Source organism: Pongo abelii, chromosome 9 (assembly GCF_028885655.2).
Source record: "Pongo abelii isolate AG06213 chromosome 9, NHGRI_mPonAbe1-v2.0_pri, whole genome shotgun sequence".
Classification (NCBI taxonomy): domain Eukaryota; kingdom Metazoa; phylum Chordata; class Mammalia; order Primates; family Hominidae; genus Pongo; species Pongo abelii.
Window position 1 is genome coordinate 30,249,344 of NC_071994.2, and position 20,274 is coordinate 30,269,617.

A 20,274-nucleotide genomic window follows, 5' to 3' on the forward strand; every position below is an offset into this window, starting at 1 on the left:
ACTCTGTCTTTTCCTTCTTCTTCTTGAACTCCCATGATTCAAATATTTGCCCTTTCCATGCTGTCCTATAAATTCTGCAAACTCTTTACTTCTTTTCATCTTTTTCCTACTCACTATATATTTTTTAATAACCTATCTTCGAGTCCACATATTCTTTCTTCTGCCTGGTCAATTCTGTTGTTGATGCTGTCTACTACAATTTTTTCTTTCATTCATTGTATACTTTAGCTCTAGTATTTGTTTCATTTTCTAATTATTTTAATCTGTCTGATAAATTGCCACTTTTGGTCATTTATTGTTTTCCTAATTTCACTATATTGTTTCTTTGTATTTTCTTGGAGTTTGCTGACCTTCCTTAAGACTATTATTGTGAATTCTTTGTCAGGCAGTTTATATATCTCTATTTCTTTGGAGTCTGTTACTGGGAGACTATTGTGTTCTTTTGGTACTGTTATGTCTTTTTCATTTTTTATGTTTCTTATTGCCTTTGGTTGGTGTTTGTACATTTGAACAAGTAGAGACTTCTAAGACTCTTTGCAGACTAGCCTTTTCTGGGAAAGCCCTTCACCAGTCAGCCTGTCCACAGATTCTGAGCAGGCTACTTGGCCTGGTCCTTGGATGGACTTGCTTCTGAAGTCTTCAGGCAGGCTGGCCTGGTGCCTGGGTCAGCAGATAGGCAGGCCTGGCACCTGGTGCAGTGTATGTGGTGACTACCAGTCTCACAGTTCATCCCATTGTGACAAGCCTGGACCCTGGATCTAACAATAGGTCCTACTGTGACAGGCATGGGCCCTGAGATTGGCCTGGACCCTGCCACAGAGCCCAGCCTGGCACTGGGCAATCCTAAAAGCTATATGCATGGGTACATGCCTAGTCCTTGAGGCAAGGAGGGCTGACCTGGTCCTCAGATGAGCTTGAAAGCTGGGCTTGCAGGGGCTGTCCCAGTAGTGAGTGGGCCTGGAGGGTGTATCCACAGGAGCTCCCGGCAAGCTGAGTCCATGGGTGTTGGCCTCATGACTAGGATGACTAGGATTGGCCTGGTGCTGGGACAAGGCTGAAACCTGGAACCTGGGGACAGCCTGGTGTTGGAGTTGTTCCAGAGCCTAGAGCCACTAGGGTTGGTCTGCTGGTGGTGGCAGCCTAGATATGAGTCCACTGGAGCCAGTCAAGACCTAAGGACAAGCTGAAACATGAAGGTTGACCTAGCAGTGGAATGGTCTGGAGACTAAGTCCACCACAAAGACCTGGAGCCTGAGGCTACAGAACCTAGCCTGGCATGAGGTGAGCACAGAGGTTCAGTTCATAGGTATTGACCTGGAGTTTAGGGCTATGGGGCTCTACCTGGCACTGGGTTTTACTGGGGTGGGCCTGGTTTTAGTGTCTGAGGTAAAGTCTAATGCCCACTTTCCTCTCCTTCCCCCACATGGAGGGTCTTTCTCTCCATGCTGTGTTTTCTGGGGTTGGGGAAAGGGTGACAATGTAAAACTGCCTTCCTACCCTCTTCAGTGCATCTTTTCTTTTTTCTGTGCTATACCCAGGTGCTCTCACCTGGTGTCTTCAGCGCCTGTGAAGGTATTTTCACATGTGGATAGTTGTTTTACTTACTGATTCTGCAGGGGGTATGAGGGCTGGATAATGCTATTATTCCATCTTTCTCCTCTTCATCCTAAATGTTTTTATTGAATCAGTAGGTTTTCATCTTTATTATTGTGGCTACCATGCTGTTTTCTTTTTAAAAAATACATCACCTCAAGCATTTATCATTTCTTTGTGTTGTCAACATTCCAATTATACTTTTTTAGTTATTTTTAAATTCATAATAGATTATTGTTGACTGTAGTCACCCTGTTATGCTATCAAATACTAGATTTTATTCATTCTATCTAACTATGTTATATACTTATTAACCATCCCCATTTCCCTCCCAACACACTTCCCTTCCCAGGCTCTGGTAACCATCATTCTACTCCTTATCTCCATACATTCAATTGTTTCAATATTTAGCTCCCATAAATAAATGAAAACATGTGAAGTCTGTCTTTCTGTGACAGGCTTATTTCACTTAACATAATGTCCCCCAGTTCCATCCATGTTGTACATTCTATTTTGTTATTATTATAAGTGACATTACACATTGAATTACTTTATAGATAAGTCTCTCCTTACAACTATATTTTTACAGCAAAAAGTGATTTATGTTCAACAAAGAAGACTTGAAAATCACAGAAAAATCCCACTGAAATAAAACTCCCAACGTTCAGTTTTGAATCTATCTTCTAAAGATAACTGCATATTAAGTTTTGTTGTATGACTTCTTAATATTACCTTCTTTCTTTCTCTCCACATAAGTGTGTGTGTACAGTTACAAAAAACAGTATCAAATTGCATATACATTTAAGCCTCTTTTTTACAATTATATTAAGAATGTGTCAATGTTATATTTTTAATTTGGTTTTACGTCTTTTAGTGAGCATGTCTTATATGCCTCACCAAATACCCTCAGCCACAAATGTCTCCTGACACTCACTTCTCTGCTCATCTTCAGCCACTGCATTGGTAAATGATTTTACAGGAACCAACCAGCTAAAAACCCAGAGTCTCTGGCTCCTCTCACCATTTCCAAACTTGAATGAAGCACAGCCAGTACATGGAATCTGGCTTCCCTATTGGTTGAACAAAGAGCCAGAGATAAAACCCAGAAGTGTGAGGGAGTTAACTCGCTGAAGGATGAACTTTCATCGGGGTAAACAGGAGACAGATTGGAGCCAAGAGGTAAATTCTTTCTCAAGTCTTTTTTCAGATGACCTGTTCTAAGGCAGTTTCCCACTACAACGTGCCTGAAGGAAAACAGTGGTTAGTACAGCAACATACCACTTTGCACTTGCTTCTCATTCTTTGACTCACTCCTTTTGCCTCATGCTTGCTTCCCAGGAATTTTACCTTCCCATAAGGATTGGCACAATCTCAGTTTACTGCAACCTCCACCCCCTGGACTCAAATGATGCTCCCACCTTCAGCATCCCACTAAGGAGGAACTACAGGTTTTTGTATTTTTTGTAGAGATGGGATTTCACCATGTTGCCCAGGCTGGTTTCGAATTCATGGACTTAAGTGATCTACTTGCCTCGGTCTCCCAAAGTGATGGTATTGCAAGCATGGGCCCCCGTGCCCAGCCAGGACCTCTTTTCTATGGACTACAGGCTAGGCACTTGCATAGTATTGTATCACAAACATATTATAGCTCAATAATTAATATCCCATTGATAAACATTCAGGTGTTTTCAAATACTGCTTATTACAAATAATGCTGTTATAACTATCTTTACACTAAAATATTTATGCATATCCCCTATTATTTTCTTAGGATAAATCATAGTGTTGAATTTCTAAAAAAATGGCATGAACCTTTTTAAGGAAGAAGAAACATTTTAGCAAATTACATTGAAGTTCTTTAACTCCAGACTTCATAAGTAAGCAAATAAATTAGTTGGGAATTACTGACTATACAATTTGAAATAGGAATCTTTTATAGTTAAACGTGTTAAAATTTAGAAACTATGTAGAATATATAGTCAGTTCTGAGACAAACCTCTCCTCTAGCTCCTGACTCATTAAGAAACAAGCAACAAATTGTAATGTTCATAAGAGCCTCCAATATGTTCAGTGGATTTTCTTCATTTTCCAAATAAAGCATATCCCATTTATACAGGAATACTTTTTTCTCACTTTAGCAATCATCTTCTTTTAAGTGCATAGTTTTTGCTTATGTGCTCATTTCACTTATAACTTTGAGCCTTTTTGTAATTCGTTCAGAAAACAATAACAAAGAAATTTTATTGCTTTTAAATAATCAGCAAAATTCTACATGCTCCTCTACCTGGCTAATGGGACCATCTGTATGATATTGCAGTTCATTATTTCACCATAACTTCTTAGAGGGCACAGAATTATTACAAGGTTCCAAGAATTTACACTTGCTCTCAGCACTGTCCATGATAAACTGCATAAATGAAACACATTTGCTACTTGGCTCCATTCTGTTATGTATTTTTTTCAGATTATACTTAATAAAAGTATCACTTTGACAGGAGGGTATATGAAGTTTGGGAAGTTTACATGAGCATCCCCATATTGGCAAACATAAGAAACTACTGTTCTAATCCCAGCCCTGTGTCCTGTGTATGTAAGATTTCAAATTCTACCTGTAACCAACATCCTGAATGCTGTGGCAATGAGAGAGAATTTTTTTAATTTCAGATATTTGCTTTCTCCTTGAATCCAAAACTGAAGGATACACATAAGCAAAGCATTGTGGTAGTGCATATCTACTGAATAATCTTGTAATCTATCCAGATATCCTGTGTCCCAAATGCACTACCATTTAGTAGATGAAATTGGGCTCCACAGTAAAAATCTTTGTGTTCAAATCCTGGCTCCACTGCTGTGTCACTTTTGCAAATTGCCTAGAATCTCCTCTTTTATAAAATTGGGATAATAGCTTTATCTATTGCACTGGGTTATTGTGAGAATTGAATGTATAGGTGAGTTAGAAGAGTGCTTGGCACATGGTAAGCATACAATAAAATAAAAAAATAGTAAAAATAAAATTTTAATTACATCATGCCCAATATCATACTGACTACCTGTATAACATTTGACTTAAGTCATGTGACCTCGTACCCCCTTCCAGATTTCAAAAGACTTTCAGGGGAGAAAAAAGAGTGAAAAAGAATTAACATTAATTCAGTACCTAACACATTCCAAACACCCTGCTATTTGTTATCCAGACCTCTTCCTAAGCCTGCTAATTCTGGATACTCCACATGATATCATTTTATACTTATTAAAATGGACCCACATTCCACATTGTATAATTTGTGGCACTTAAGAGATTGAAAGGACTTTTATAACTGTGATCGCAAAATCACTCTCAATTTTAATTTTCCAGCATTTCAATTTAGAACTTAAGAGAAAAAATATGTTATATCTCAAACATCTTAAAAGGCCCTTGAAAATATTATAGGCGGTAGGCACTCTGCCTATAGTATCTAACGGATAATTCAGCCCTCTTTCCATCTCATATCTTTATCACCAAAATTAAATTTTCTGTTCTGTTGATGAGGAAACTGAGGTTTTGCCAGGTTAGCAATCCTTACCAATGTCACTTTGGAAAAGCATTAAACCAAGGGCTGGCCAAGATCAGAAGCACTTTCCTCTATATCATGTGGCATCTAGTTTTCCCATGTTTCTCACCTCAAAGTGAGGCAAAGGACCTTGTATGGCCCCTTGAAGTAAACACATGGGTCTCAGTGTTCTTCTTCCCTAGGAGGGCAGTGCTGAGTCAGAAATCTCCAGCTCTAAATCCTTTTTGGCATAAAGCCCAGATTTCTGGAATTTCATTTAATGTCTTGTCAGGCTGGCCATCAAGAATTAAAACTCCATGACTTCATGTGGCTGAAGCCCAAATCTCTTAACATTTCATTTTATCTTTAGTTTAAACATCCTTTTGTTTCTGTTCTTATCAGTTAGATGTTTGTTTTATGTCCTGTCCTTTAAGTTTTAAATCCCTTTTCCTTCTTGGTGTCTTTTTTCCTTCTTGGTGTCTTTTTCTAGTTACTGGCCTGCCTGGCAGTGAGAAATAGCCATGTCCCTTAGTTGTGTGAAACAATTCTGATATCAGAGTCTATGGCCTGGAAATTGAAGAGATAAAAGTGATCTGTGATAAGCATCAAAATACACCCACATTTTGGTTCTTTGCTAACTTTTTCTAAAGTATTAAAACTATTTATCTTAGTTCCATAACATGTTTAATCTGAAAATAATATTTATCTTACATGTATAAATAAGGAGAGTGTATAGGATGATCCATAAATTCATAGATGATGCCTGATCTTAGCCATCAGAGACATCAGATAGGTCTAGGCCTACAATAGCCATTAATATTTATTGAAGACTTTATAATGCCAAGCACAACTCAAAATGCTTTGCATGTATTAACTCACTGCATCCTCTTAACAAACCTAGGAAGTCTTATTCCCATGTAACAGAGGAAATTGAGGCACAGAGAGATGAAGTAAGTTTTCTAAAGTTACAACGCAAGTAAGTGGCAGAATAGAAATTTGAAAACAGGAAGTTCAGCACCAGCATCCACAGCCTTAACCACTAACAAGTAGTACCTGTTCCATCTGGGAGGAAAAAAATTAAGGAAGGAAGGACTTATGTGGAAGAGATGTTGGTATGATGATGAAGGTGAAAAAAGAGGAAAAAAGAGGAAAAGTATTTCTTCTGCTGCCACTCAAGAATTAGGACCCTATAACAAAAACTGTAGGAATATTTTCCAAAGGATTCAGTTTGAAGACAGAGGAAGAGACAGAAGACATTCTCGCACTTAGGGGCAGGAAACAACGATGGGGTTTGGTGGCATGTGGAGCACTAGGACTTGAAATTCTTTGTAGAGATGTTCGTATTTTCACAGTTGGTACCCTTAGTAATGGCAGCATTAGTTATGTTGAAGTGACTTCCCAGGGAAAGCATATCATATTTGGAGATCAGAACAAGAAAAGAAGTATTTTATGCCACCTGGAGACCATACCTACTAGATGATATGAGCACAATGGAAATCATGACCTGGACAGGAAATGCCAATATGAACAGTTATAGGCTTAAGTCAGTGAAATTTAGATTATCATATTTAGGCATTGGCTTAGAAAAACTCAGAATACTAATAAATAGATTTAATTATGTCACAAAATTGGGAACATTAACAGTATAAAATATAAAGTTATAACCATAGGCAAACTATTTAAAAAATAACCAAAATCAAGATTTAGAAATGTTTGCGGATTACCCAGTATATCACTGAAAACCACTGTTTTAGAACATACAAAGTTGGGAAGATGGGTGATTTTTGCTAGTTTTTTTTTTTTTCTTCAAGTCTAAGAACAGTTTTGATACCTACTTATAAGATTCCTACAAGGAATATAAGACATGAAAGTAAAGCTAATAAATGGTGTTGAAAAACTGTGAACCATTGTACAAATGCTAAGCTTAATGCTGCAACATGACAGCACAATTAGAAAGGAAACAAAAAGAACAAGACCATTCCTTCCTCCCATTGGGTACCTTTGGGGGGCATGAGTAGAAGTAATACCAGCAACTAGACCTCATTTTTTTTTCAGAGCATATAGCATAGTTTTTTGATTGTCTTACAGACAGCCTCAATAATAAAGTGAATTATTAGGATTTACAGTCTTACCACGAGAAATTATAGTAGTAGACCTATCTGTCAAATCAAGAGAGAAAGAGCAAGGGAAAAAGTACCCACAGTATAACCTCAATGGAACTATACTAGTCTTCTTCTTGTTCTTCCTGTTCTCACTTGCCGTCCTCCCCAGTCCATTCTCCATATTAAACTGGGAGTAATCTTTATAAAACACAAGTCTCTTATGCCACTACGCTGCTGAAAGCCTGTTAGTGGCCTAGCATTCTCTTGGGACAGACTCATTGGCTATAGCATGACCTAAGAAACCCTGCTAAGCCTGTCTTCCTCTCCAGTTTCGTCTTAGGCCATTCTTCCTCGCCATCATGAAGCTCCACTCAGTTTGCATGAAACTCATTCCTGAATTCAGGCATTTTTATTTGTTGTTCCCTCTACCAGAATTGTCATCTGTTACCTGTACCTTCCTTGCCTGGCTAACTCCTTATCCTTCACATTTCTGCTTAAGTATAATGTCACCCAGGAGGTCTGTAATGACCACCCTCCCAACCCCCTATACTAAGCGATACCATCCACTACTGTGTGCTTTGTGAGCTACAATTTCACAGATGAGTCTTTCCAATTCCCCTGCCTCAATTTCCTAATCTCTGAAACAGAGGCCTCAGAAGGTTAGTCAAAAAATAACCTATATTAACTACTTGGGATGTGTCAGCCATTTAATTGAATCCTCACCACAGCCCATCAAATAGCCCATGAATGACTGCTTTGCAATCTGCAACCAGCTTCTTCTTATGATGTGAAGTACACCTGTGCCTCACCCAACTCACATCACCTTGGACATCTGCACCTGAAACTCATAAGTAATTCTTCACATTCATGACCTTTCAGAACTAAACTGAAGAGTCCTCATAGAAATGTGGATTCGTTCTATGTGAGCAGCTGGACATAATCATCTGTTCACTGTCTTAGGCTGAACACAGGGAGTGGGTCTGTGAGTTGTTTCAATATTACTTATGTTAAGAAATATTATATTACTCTTTGTTCTGCCTTATTTTGTGACCAGGTCACTGGGTGTCTTTTCCAGGGTGTCCTGCCCTATCTCACTGGGGAAATCCTTCCTCCATGGCTTCATCCTTTAGTACCTGTCAGGGGTCCTCTCCCAACACCCTGGACTTTCTCTCAGCTTTGATCTAAGAATTTGCCTAATCCTCCAAAACTCCTTCAGAAGTGTTTTCCTTTCCCCTTTGTGTCCTCTACTTCTGAACAGACATTTGTCTCAGGTCCCACACTTCTCCCTCTTCCCACTTTTACAATTCTTGAAGGTCTTCTTTTCATTCTTCTGGTATGAATCTCTTGTGCTATCCCACTTGCACCCCTCCCTCCCTTAGTTTATCTTGCTGAGCTTTGTTGGGAGGCCATCTGTGCTCAACAGAATTCTGTGGGTTCCCCTACATTTCCCAGACTCCCTAGCAGGTAGACTGTGGCAGTGGGATTAATTCCAGCCAATGACTGAGGAGAAGGGGCATGTGTTACTTCCGGGTAAGGTAGTGAAGAGCTGATGTTCTTCCTCTCTTGCTCTCTCCCTCTTGCTCTTGGTCTTCTTTTAGCTCCAGATCCAGATCTAGCTATCTCCTCCAGCCCCAGCCCCTGAAACCTTGGAGCCCAAGGATTCCAGTTTGCATACCTACAAGATGGAGAATGGCAGAACCATATAGGATTTTAAGAAATAAATCTACATTGTTAAGTCCATGAAATTTGTGTGTGTTTCTGTTTCATCCGAAATTATTAATTCCACTGGCTAGGATGAACCTTCTTCTCCTCTTTGACCCTGAAAAACTAGGAGAAAGCTTTGTTCCTCTGAACTCACCCTGTCCCATTTTCTCAAAGGAACCACCTTCCCCTACTTACTTCTTGATATACCTTCTATTCACCCTAAGGTATTCTCTTTATTTTCCTTTATCTTTAACTTGTACCTTCATTATAGCTGTATAGTTGATTATCTTAGTGGAGAGTCCTTCTCCCATGTTGTCTTGGCCAGGTTCTCTAGGAAAAAAAAAGGTCTACATATCTACATGCTAATACTATATTGAGAGAAACAATCTCAGAGCAGCAAGGTTGAGGAAAAGGGAAGTGAAGCAGAAAAGTAGCAAATCAGTTACAAGGTGCCAAGTTGCTAAGCTGGCCTTCACGAAAAAAAATCAAAGCCATTTTCTCAGTCATGTAAGATATCTCTAGAGAGGCTCTACGTAACCACTGTGTGCAAACTGAAGGGAGGACGTGAAATTCGTCTGCTAAGTGGTGTCTGTCTCCTTTCTCTCATTGGTCAGTTTGCCCCATGTTCTCAGATTGTGTAAACTGACTACTACAGGAAGTCTCAAGGAAAGCCATTTCTCTTGCCTCAAAGTTTGTTTCTCTTTACATGAGCCCAGAAGTAGTGAAAAGCACCATATCTCCTATGGGCCTGATTAGTTCAACTGAGGCACCAAAGCCTACATGGTAGTTGCATGGAAGAGGCTGTGCTGGAACCTGGTTTTCACTGTGGGAGTAGATAAGATAGCTTGTGGTGCTAGGAGATGAGGAAAGAACAGGAGTAATGGCAAGGGATCTCTGTCTAACAGTTAGTCAAGCACAGGGCTGAGCAGATCTGGGGAGAAAAATAGACTGGGTCTTCTACAAATAGCATAAATCTTTGGTCACAGCTAATGTGTTAGATATTTTCTCAACTGTTTATTGGTCTCTAAACTTACAGTGTGCAAAAACCTCAAAAAGCTACAGAGGACTGTTATATGAGCTTCCCTGCCCCTTTACAGTGGTACACCCCTCACTGTACACAAAAATCCAAATACCAAAGGACAGAAAGATCAAGTTGAAAAATTATAAATGACCAGTGAAAAAAATTTAGGGCACCATGTAGTAAACCCCTTTCAAACGTGTTTATTCCAGATGTCCATTCATACTTTACTAGAGTCAAAACATAAGTGTCACAAAGGCAGCTGGAAAAACTCTTTTCAAAATCTGTATCCTCAGTGAAAGGCAATTCAGCAGTCGTTTGCACAAATACAAAATCTCCAGTGCAAATACAGGATCATTTCAATTACCTCCTAGAACTGGCTAACAGTTATCAACAACTGAAACATGACATTTCATTCAAAACTATCAGAGACCATGAGTGTGGAGGAGCAGGAAAGAACCAGCCAAAGACTCAGGAAGCCCCAGAGACTCAGGAAGCTCACAATTATGCCAGCCACTCCAGCCCCGCAGCTGAAATGCCCTTAATGACAGTGTATTTTTAAACATTTCTACCCGGGCAGCAGAGACAGACAGAGGAAAGGACAATCAGCCCAAACAATTCATTCAGCTGCCACTGTGGCCCACAGCACGTGTATCCTCTGTGGACCAGCACTGTGAATTGAGGGAGACATGGGTTTACCACTCAGATTGTTGATTTAAAAATAGAAGAAAAGTCTCAGCCCCTGCTGGCCTCTCACTCTCACCCAGCAGGATGGTGATTAGCTGTGCTTTCTCTAAGCCATTCCTTTTTATTAACCTTATTGGCCATCTTCCATATTCGTGTTTGGACTGTGGCTATGAGATCACATTTGTATGGAGTACATGCACTGATGCAAGGTCTGCAGGCTTAGTGAGCTCGGGGCTGTATGGGGTGCATGGTGTGATTTTTAACTGTGAAAGGCATCTAGTGACATGAGAGATAGCAGACAGAAGTTGTTATCAGTTTGGATTTGGCAGTATTCCACTCCAGCTTCAGGAACTCAGATACATAAGCTGTATGTGTTCTTGGGACATTTTCTGATGCCATAAAGGAAAAAAGAAAAAAAAAACCCTGCAATTAATCTGTGCCAATGTTGGGCTGGGGATACAGATGCTTAGGTCTGTGAAATCTTTCCTCTCCTGAGAGTGATGATCTAAAAATTAATTGTCTGCATGAAACTAGAAAAAGGTCACCACTCCATTTCAGGATAACTTTGTTTGTCAAAAAATAAATAAATACGGTGAAAGAAGCTATCTTTGACTGTGTCCCCACCCAAATCTTACCTTGAATTGTAGTTCCCATAATACCCATGTGTTGTGAGAGGAACCCAGGGGGAAGTAATTGAATCGCGGAGGCAGTTACCCTCATGCTGTTCTCCCGATAGTGAGTGAGTATTCATGAGATCTGACGGTTTCATAAGGGGCTTTTCCCCTTTTTGCTCTGCACTTCTCCTTGCTGCCGCCACACGAAGAAGGACATGTTTGCTTCCACTTCTGCCAGATTGTAAGTTTCCTGAGGCCTCCTCAGCCATGCTGAACTTCTTTCCTTTGTAAATTACCCAGTCTCAGCTATGTCTTTATATAGCAGTGTGAGAACAGACTAATACAGTTACCTTGTACAAGTTACTCAATACCTCTGTAACTCAGTTCTCTATAAAATGTGTGTGATAATAATTTGTATTTTGTCAGATTGTTATTAAAATCAGTGAGTTATTATTTATGTAGGGCTTTCATATAGAAAGTGTCATCTAAGGGTTCAATATAATGAATGAATGAGTGAGGGAATAAATAGAGAATTCACTGTGCCTCTTCTTTATTCCAGCTAGAGGAAACAGAGGAAACAGATATTTCTGTCTTCACTATAACCCCTCAATTCTTCTCACTCTCTAGCTTATTAGCTCCTATGCTAATTAGGACACTGCAATTTACCTAAAAAACATCTTTGGACAGCATTTCTGTGTCATGACTTGAGTATGTAGTGATAGCATGAATAGCCTTTCTATTATACTCATGACTTCAGTATGTAGTGATCTGCCAGACGCTCTATTCCCCCACACACCTGTCTTTTACTTTAGGTTGGGTCCACGTGAGTCCATCCTACAGAATCAAACCTAGAGTTTCTGGAAACAAGTATTTCCTTAATAGGCATATAGATAGCCCTAATTTCAAAGTAAACTGCAAACTGACATCAGATTGGTAATCTGTAAATCGTGAATGAGTGGGTGAACATGTGCTCTGATCTTTTTTTTTTTCTGAGATGTAGTCTCACTCTGTTGCCCAGGCTGGAGTGCAGTGGCATGATCTTGGCTCACTGCAACCACTGTCTCCCAAGTTCAAGCGAATTCTCCTGCCCCAGCCTCCCTAGTAGCTGGGATTACAGGCATGCACCACCACGCCCAGATAATTTTTGTATTTTTAGTAGAGACAGGGTTTCACCATGTTGGCCAGGCTGGTCTTGGACTCCTGATCTCAGGCGATCCACCTGCCTCGGCCTCCCAAAGTGCTGGGATTACAGGAGTGAGCCACCATGCCCAGCATGTGCTCTGATCTTAAAACCCAAATATCATGACTGGGATTCTGCTTTATCTGGAATCAAAATGCCCCCCTTACACAATTGCATGATAACTTACCATCCCCTCACCACCTCCCATCATCATCTCCCACCCCAACTCCCATTGTAAGTTTTGTTGGTTCCTGCCTTTCAGAATTCATTTACAAGCATTCCTCTGCAAAGTGAGGCCAGTAGGACAAGACTTCCTACTCTATCTTACCAACTTTTCTCATATTGCCAAAAAAGCTATTGTTAATGCTGTTACCTTAGGGTGGAGTGGTGGTAACTGAGGAAAGATGTCATTTTTTTCTTGAAAGAGCCATTTTAGACACTTCTACAGCTTATTGCAAGAGGCCTTCCTCTGTGAAGCAAAATAAATCACTTCTTCCATAGTCTCCACAGTACTTTGCTTACACATTTATCACTATTTAAATTTCCTGCAGCAACTGGGATTGTGTCTTACTCAATGTTCTAACACATTGCCTCACACTCAAATCCTTGTTTGATATATAGTTGTATAGCTAAAGCAAATCACCTAACACGTTTTCAAAAAAAAAAAGAAAGTGGTGGTTGTTTCTTCTCTTTAGGTTTGACTTTGCCAGAAACAATAAATCTCTGTGTCTCAAGATCACTGTGTTCATTTTGTTAAACTGTGACAACGTATTAATTTAAGAATCCTATTCCCGAACCAAGCTCACAAAAAGCCATTTTATTGACAGGTAGTGGAGCAGAGATTTGGAGTGAGAAATACCTGGGTTCCCACCCAGTTCCACTATTTACCAGCTCTGTAAATTTGGAGGAGTTATTTCACCCTTTGACTCTTTGCTTTCTTTGTGTTTAATATGAAAGTAAAAATGACATCAGTTGCCTAGGTTTGTGGAGATGATAAAAATAGACAACAGAGGTACAGGATGCATAGTAAACAATAAAAAGTCGCTGCTAGTGTTTTATTTACTAATAGTACTGTCATTACTGAAGTCTCAAAATTATTAAATACTTCCAAAAATAAGTTTTGAGGACTGGAGGAACTTGAGAACTATTGAAGACACACACAAACACACACATACACACACAGAGTCATTTCTGCCTTGCTAATAATGTAACACTGGTACCATAGAGCTGAATCCTACTATTACATATCAAGAACCAAAATTTAATCGACATGCAAAAGTCCTTGACAGAATTAATAATCATGATCAAGAAACCATGAACAACCAATTTTAATGATCAGATAAGAAACTTATTTCTAGCCACCCGCTATGAGAAGCTAATCTTCCTCCACATCCTAATCTACTGAAACACAGACTCTGGGCTGAAATAAGCTCTTAATAATGAATAATCTAGCTACAGATATAATTCTGCTGAGCAGAAAATGGAGGATTGTAGAACATTTCAGAAAGAATTTTTTTTCTTTTCCCCATTTCCCTTCCCATTCAGATAATTTTCTTTAAATACCGTTTTGATTGTTGCTGCCACCTTAAGGATGTAAGAGGTTCTGCACACAAGTGTAGAAAAAATATTCAATATTGCCCCAAAGAAAATGTACAGGGAAAGGTGTTGGAGTATAACAGAAGCACACAAGACTGGCTGATATTTATACTAAAAACTTTGAAAGAAAACCATCTGCTAATGCAGAATTCATTCATTCTAAAGCCTCAGGATAGGTAATAAAAATAGACCATGCATTCATAACTTCCACAAATGAACCTGCTCTCTCTCTTTCTCTCTCTCTCTCTCACACACACACACACACACACACACACTGCACCCTTTACACCAGGGTCAGTCATGAGTGTGAGTGTTCTAATAATTCTAAGTATTCCACACAAGAATGCAAAGAGTAAAAGCACAGCTTTTCTTGAATAACTAAGGGTTGTCTCAGGTACATTAGGCAGCTCAATCAGAAACTTTGAGACAAAATCTAGGAAATTATGGCCATGGGTTCATGGTGATGCCCATGAACTAACTGGTCTGCTATTCTCCTGATGTGGGACTTCATGGGTTGTATCAGAGAGTAGCTGAAAATAACTCAAAGAAGGTAAGATGGGACCCTGGAACTTGAAAAATACAGTCATAATCTGAGCCAAAGTTTGATGGAAGAGAAGGGAGAGGAAGCCGGAAAGGTGGGAGGGTCAAAGACATGAAGAATTAGGTGCTCCATTCTACAGAGTTTAACATGTCCTAAAGAGGCTAGCAGGCAAGGAGATATTCTAAAAAGAGAAACAAAGAAAAAGAAATGAAAAGAAGAGAAGGAAGAAAAGTGAAAGGAAAGGAATGATATAAAGTAATTTATTCCTGCCTTCACTTATCAAATATTATTGAGCACCTACTATGTGCCAGGCACCATGCTAGATACAAGGAGACAGTCTCTAATTTCAAGAAGCTCAAAATCTCGTAAGAAAGATAGCCAAGCAAGGACAGAATTTTTCCCAGCCAGAGTCTAAATTCCTGTGTCTCACCCTGGTTCTTTAGCCTGGTTAAACTTTCCTATGGGAAAGAACTCAGGCTCAGGCTTTGGAAAGGCCTGGGTTTAAAATCTTCTCTCCATCCTTACATCTTCATCTTGGCCAAGTCTCTCAACTTGTCTGAGCTGTAGCTTCAGTTTCTGTAAAATGGGAATATTAAAAGCTATTTAGTAGCATTGTCTTGAGGATTAGTCATAATAAAGAAGCAGCTGGCAGCCTTATGGAATAAGCTCACTGGCCTTCACTGCCCTCATTTGCCTGTGTTCTGAGCAGCCTATGGGAAGGCCCCTTCCCTGCAGCCAATGTCCTCACAAGCAGCACTCTGGAATCTACCATCCTACCAGACAGAGAATGCCAGATCAGAATCAGAAGAGCATCAGGACCAATCCATCAGGTCTTGCACCCTGTTTACCTCAATCCCTCCCAAAAGCATAAACTGCTATGATAACTTATTATATATCAGCAGGCTCTCTTCTCCTTTCCTCTTCTGTACTTCCCCTAACGTGGTTCAACCTTCCACCCCTCTCCTTCCTTTCACACACACTGTGCCCTCTGGAATAGCCCATTTATGATCAGCAAATATCCTTACACCTATGAACTCTTCCACTGCCTTGCTCCCTTCATCTCCTTGCTTGACTTCACTGTCGCCTACAAAATTTGCTTGCCTTTCATCCTTTTGTTATTTTTTTCTCATCCTTCCCTCTTTTCTGGGGTTAGAAGAAAGGGATGTGTCTTTCTTTTTCCCACAGCTTCTAACAGATCATTTCTCCTGGCTTCCCCTTCATCTTACAAGTTTCTTTGCTCCTTTCAAGAATCTCATTCAGCTATTTGACACTCTTCTACTCCAACCTTCCTGAAGTTATCTGCTGACATCCCTCTGTTATTGAGATATTTTCCTGCTTACGCTCACTCTCTCCATAAACAACCCTAATAACTTCAACAGGTGTGTGGAGGGTCCATCCAACATTCGTCCCTCAATCCTTCCCTTCCTTGTCAGCAGTGGGTCTTTCTTACATTCTTGCAGGACCCCATTCCACTACCATATCTGACATTTCATCATCAGAAACTGCACAACATCATACATCTCAATTTCAGGTATACCTCTTATTGGCCTTAACTTCCTATTTTTTTCAGTTCACTTGCTCAAATACCCACAGTGCACAATTCTGCAATCTGATTGATCCTGGTGCATTCTCAAAATCAATCAGCCTCTTTCTGTTTCCATTTCCTTTCTTATCCAACTTTAAATACAGGCTTTATCATTAAAATCATTCATTGCAAGGACTCTTCTACCCTTTCACAGGTCAGCTCTCAGAAGCAGTCAGAGAGATTGTGAGCCTTTCTGTTCACAACCCAACCGCTCTGACTACTTCTAAGAGCACACATCTGGACTGACAGGTTACACCACATAAAAAATGGATTCTGTTTCCCAAGTAAGCTCCCTTTCCCATTCTGTGTGACATGACCACTTTTTCTCACGTTCATCACTCTGTCTTCCAGCTGAAATCCCAGCTTCTTTTCTTGCTTTTATTCCAATTTTTTCTCACATTTCACTAGAGTGATCTTTTAAAAATATAAACCAAATAAAATCATCCTCTTATTTAAAATACTTCATTGACGACTCTCCATTATAATTGGGATAAAATCCAAACTCATTACTTCTACATCCCCTCTACCTCTTCATCCTCATACTCCACCACTCTCTTACTCAGCTCCCATTACTCTACCTGCCTTTCAGTTCCTCAAACACACCACGTTCTTTGCATTGGGACTCTGCACATGCTGTTCAGCCTGCCTGGAGAGCTCCTCCCTGGGGTTTTGCAAGGTGACTTACATCGCTCCCTCCAGGTCTAACTCACAGGCCAACATTTCAGGGGTTTTTCTAGGCCATCCTCTCTGATGTTGCTGCTCCAGCCACTACTATTCTCACTCCTAGCAATATGATTTCTTCATAGAACTTATCCCCCTCAGCCAAGCATCATATATTTCTTTGTTAACATGTTTATTTTCAGTCTCCCTCTCCTCTCTGTAAGCTACATGGTGGCAGGGCCATACAGTCTTGTTATAGCTGGCAGATAGTACTTACTGAATACATATTTATTGAGTAAATGAATAAATGAATGAATGCTGGATGAGTGAAAAGAGTAATTCAAACAGAAACGAAATCAGTTTCACAAATTTGCTGATTTGATTGTTGAAAACAAAGTTTGTTTCCATCTTTTAGAAAGAGACAGTACGTAAATATGAACCTAGTGCTTCTTAAATGTTTCCACTAAAGAACCCAGAGTGGGTGTAAATATACACACCCAAGAGTTCATGCCTATAAACAGTTAGATTTTATGCTTTTCATAATAATTCTGCAAATGGTATTTTCAATTATCCATGTGTAAAACTGCTGATCCAGAAAGAGGGAGCACGGCCATATTGTGGCTTAGAGATCTCTCTTGCACACTGCAGTAAATTCCAGCTTGAGAAGCACAGATGAGCATGAATTGTACATGCTCACACCTCCTTTTCAAGGAATTTAACTCATTTTTCTCTGAATCAGTTTCCGATACATAGTAGGTGCCCTGCCCATATTCTCTTTTTGAAAATTCCAGCTCATGCCCAGCCCCTGATGAAGTCACATGCTTGAATGGTTGTGTTTCATACCACAAAAGCTTACTCCCTCTAGCCACAGCTCATTGGTCAAGGTGTGGACCTCTGACACAGAAGGAATCAATCAGATCCACTCTCTTAAGAAAATAGATTTGGCTGGGTACATGGCTCTGAAAAATCATAGAAGATCAGCATCAACTCTGTGCCATGAAAATTCAAAGCCACCTCAAAAACAGTTACATAGCATGTAGAATAGTGGGAAAAGCCAGTCTACTGACAGAAATAGGAAAGGCAGTGCCTACAGAGAAAGCAGACCTGAGAAAAATAGGTGCCTGAGAGAAGAGAGGATCTTCGCTTTCCATGTTAGTCTCCATTTATCCTTGCTGCTTCTCATTCCCAAATCTCATTTCTGCATTCCCTAACTTTATTTATCTGGGACATTTTACTATTGGCTTTCAATAAACCTCTTTTTAAATTTAATCATCTGAATGGGTTTCTGTTTCTCTACATCAAATCAATCGCTAACTTCGCTATTAACACCCATACCAAAAATTGAAAAACTGGAAGAAGGATCATTTCAGAAAAATTGTGCTACAAACCTCTTGTTTTGAAGTTGTGTATATTTATTTTGTTTTTTGAAAATAAATGTTTCTTTGCTTCTGCTGGGAGGCAGTAGGACCCAGGATCCATGCCCAAGTTGTGCCCTGTCCCAAGAACAATGGATCAAGGGAGTGCAATGGACTGAATGTTTGTGTTGCCCCACAATTCATACATTGAGACCCTAATCCCATGCCAGAGGACTAGCTTGATCTCTTCCCACCTCATGAGGATACAGTGAGAAGTCAGCAGTCTGCAGCCCAGAAGGGGACCCTCACCAGAACCCAACTGTACTGGAATCCTGATCTCAGACTTCCATCCTCCAGAACTGTGGGTAAAAAAATCTGTTTTTATATGCAGTCTTTGGTGCTTTGTTATAGCAGCATGAACCTCGGGTGGCAAGGTAGACATGCTTCTGATGCATCTTTCACAGCTGCTGGGCATAGCCTTCAAGGCCATTCCTAGAAAATTCTAAGGGTACAATTTACCAAGGTTGCCATAGGACAAGAAGCACCATCTGAGAGAGGGCAGACACTCAGTGTTAGGAAGAATGAACTGTGAAACAAAAAAAAATACTTTTCTAAGCTATCAATATTTTTTTAATTGACAAACCATTCTGTGAGAAAGATGTGATATTTTCCTATCCTCACAACAGAAAATATTATAAAATTGTTGTCAAACAAAAGTGATTAAATATAACCAAAAAATAAAACCAAAAAAACCATATTAGAGAGATGTGTCAGACAGATGCATATAATTAATAGTAATGAGATTGTATATTTTTGGATTTCATAATGCTGATGGCATTTGTCAGCTCTTTAAAATTTTTTAATTTATAAGTTATCATTTCTTTTCCCATTCTAAATAAATATCAATTTTGTGAGTAATTTTATAGTCATAATTTTGTATTATTTTTTCTTAAAGATAATTTTCAAAATTGCTTAAGTTTCAGATCCTGTGAAACCTGAATCCACCATGTCCACATGTCACATTAAGAAACTGAGGTATGGAGAGGTTAGGAAAGTAGTCCAAGGTGGCAGAGCTGAAAGTGGAGCCAAGATTTAAACTGAGGAAGTTTGGATCCATTATGTTACATCGTTTTTTGACCTACCACAAAACTTGACTCCAGTGAAATGACTGACGTATGTTTGAATGACTTTGAAGTGTTCACATACCTGTTTACCTGATCAGAATCTGAGCTCTTTGGGGCACAATGTATCCTTATTTGTATACCCAACAATTACTTCAATAAAGCACAGTAAAATGCTCATTAAAAGTTTGATCGAAAGATTAGTGCATAGGCCAGGTGCGGTGGCTCACGCCTGTAATCCCAGCACTTGGAGAGGCAGAGGCAGGGGGATCAAGAGGTCAGGAGATGGAGACCATCCTGGCTAACACGGTGAAACCCTGTCTCTACCAAAAATACAAAAAATTAGCCGGGAGTGGTGGTGGGCGCCTGTAGTCCCAGCTACTTGGGAGGCTGAGAATGGCGAGAACCCGGAAGGCGGAGCTTGCAGTGAGCCCAGATCTCGCCACAGCACTCCAACCTGGGCGACAGAGTGAGACTCCGTCTCAAAAAACAAAAAAAAAAATTAATGCATAAATGAATGAAGGAGTGAACCCTTTTCATTCCCACTTTTCAGGTGACATACTCTGATTCAGAGGAAGACCAAACAGGAGCTGACAGCTTGGAGAAAGCCACACTAACGTCTTTGGATCTGTGATTCCCATCCTTAGGTTGAGGACCCTGAGGAGTCAAGACGCAAATACTGGAACCATAATGTGCAACAGTATCTGTAAATAAATGAGTGCATAAGGCCCCTTCTATGAGGGTAGCTAAATTTATTAAAAATCGGAAGGGTTCATTATATATGGAACAAGTTGATAACCACTGCTTTCCACTAAAATTCAACATTTTTTTCCCCTATCACTCTGAACTAGGGAGACAGAGTGAGGTAAAATAGTTTCAGCCGAATCATCATTCTGAGTAAACTATCGCAAGAACAAAAAACCAAACACCGCATATTCTCACTCACAGGTGGGAATTGAACAATGAGAACACATGGACACTGGAAAGG

General features: G+C 39.8%; 1 long non-coding RNA gene across 2 annotated transcripts; it reads left to right on the forward strand.

Moving 5' to 3' along the window:
* Nucleotides 1–787: 787 nt before the first annotated feature.
* Nucleotides 788–20,021, forward strand: LOC129048636 (uncharacterized). 2 transcript variants are annotated; one of them, XR_008511148.2, is made up of 5 exons: nt 842–1,281; nt 2,546–2,772; nt 18,273–18,530; nt 19,143–19,338; nt 19,840–20,021. It is a non-coding gene; the product is annotated as an uncharacterized LOC129048636 (long non-coding RNA). The 2 variants fall into 2 exon arrangements; XR_008511149.2 differs by lacking the exon at nt 19,840–20,021 and having other exon boundaries at nt 788–1,281; nt 19,143–19,496.
* Nucleotides 20,022–20,274: the final 253 nt, after the last annotated feature.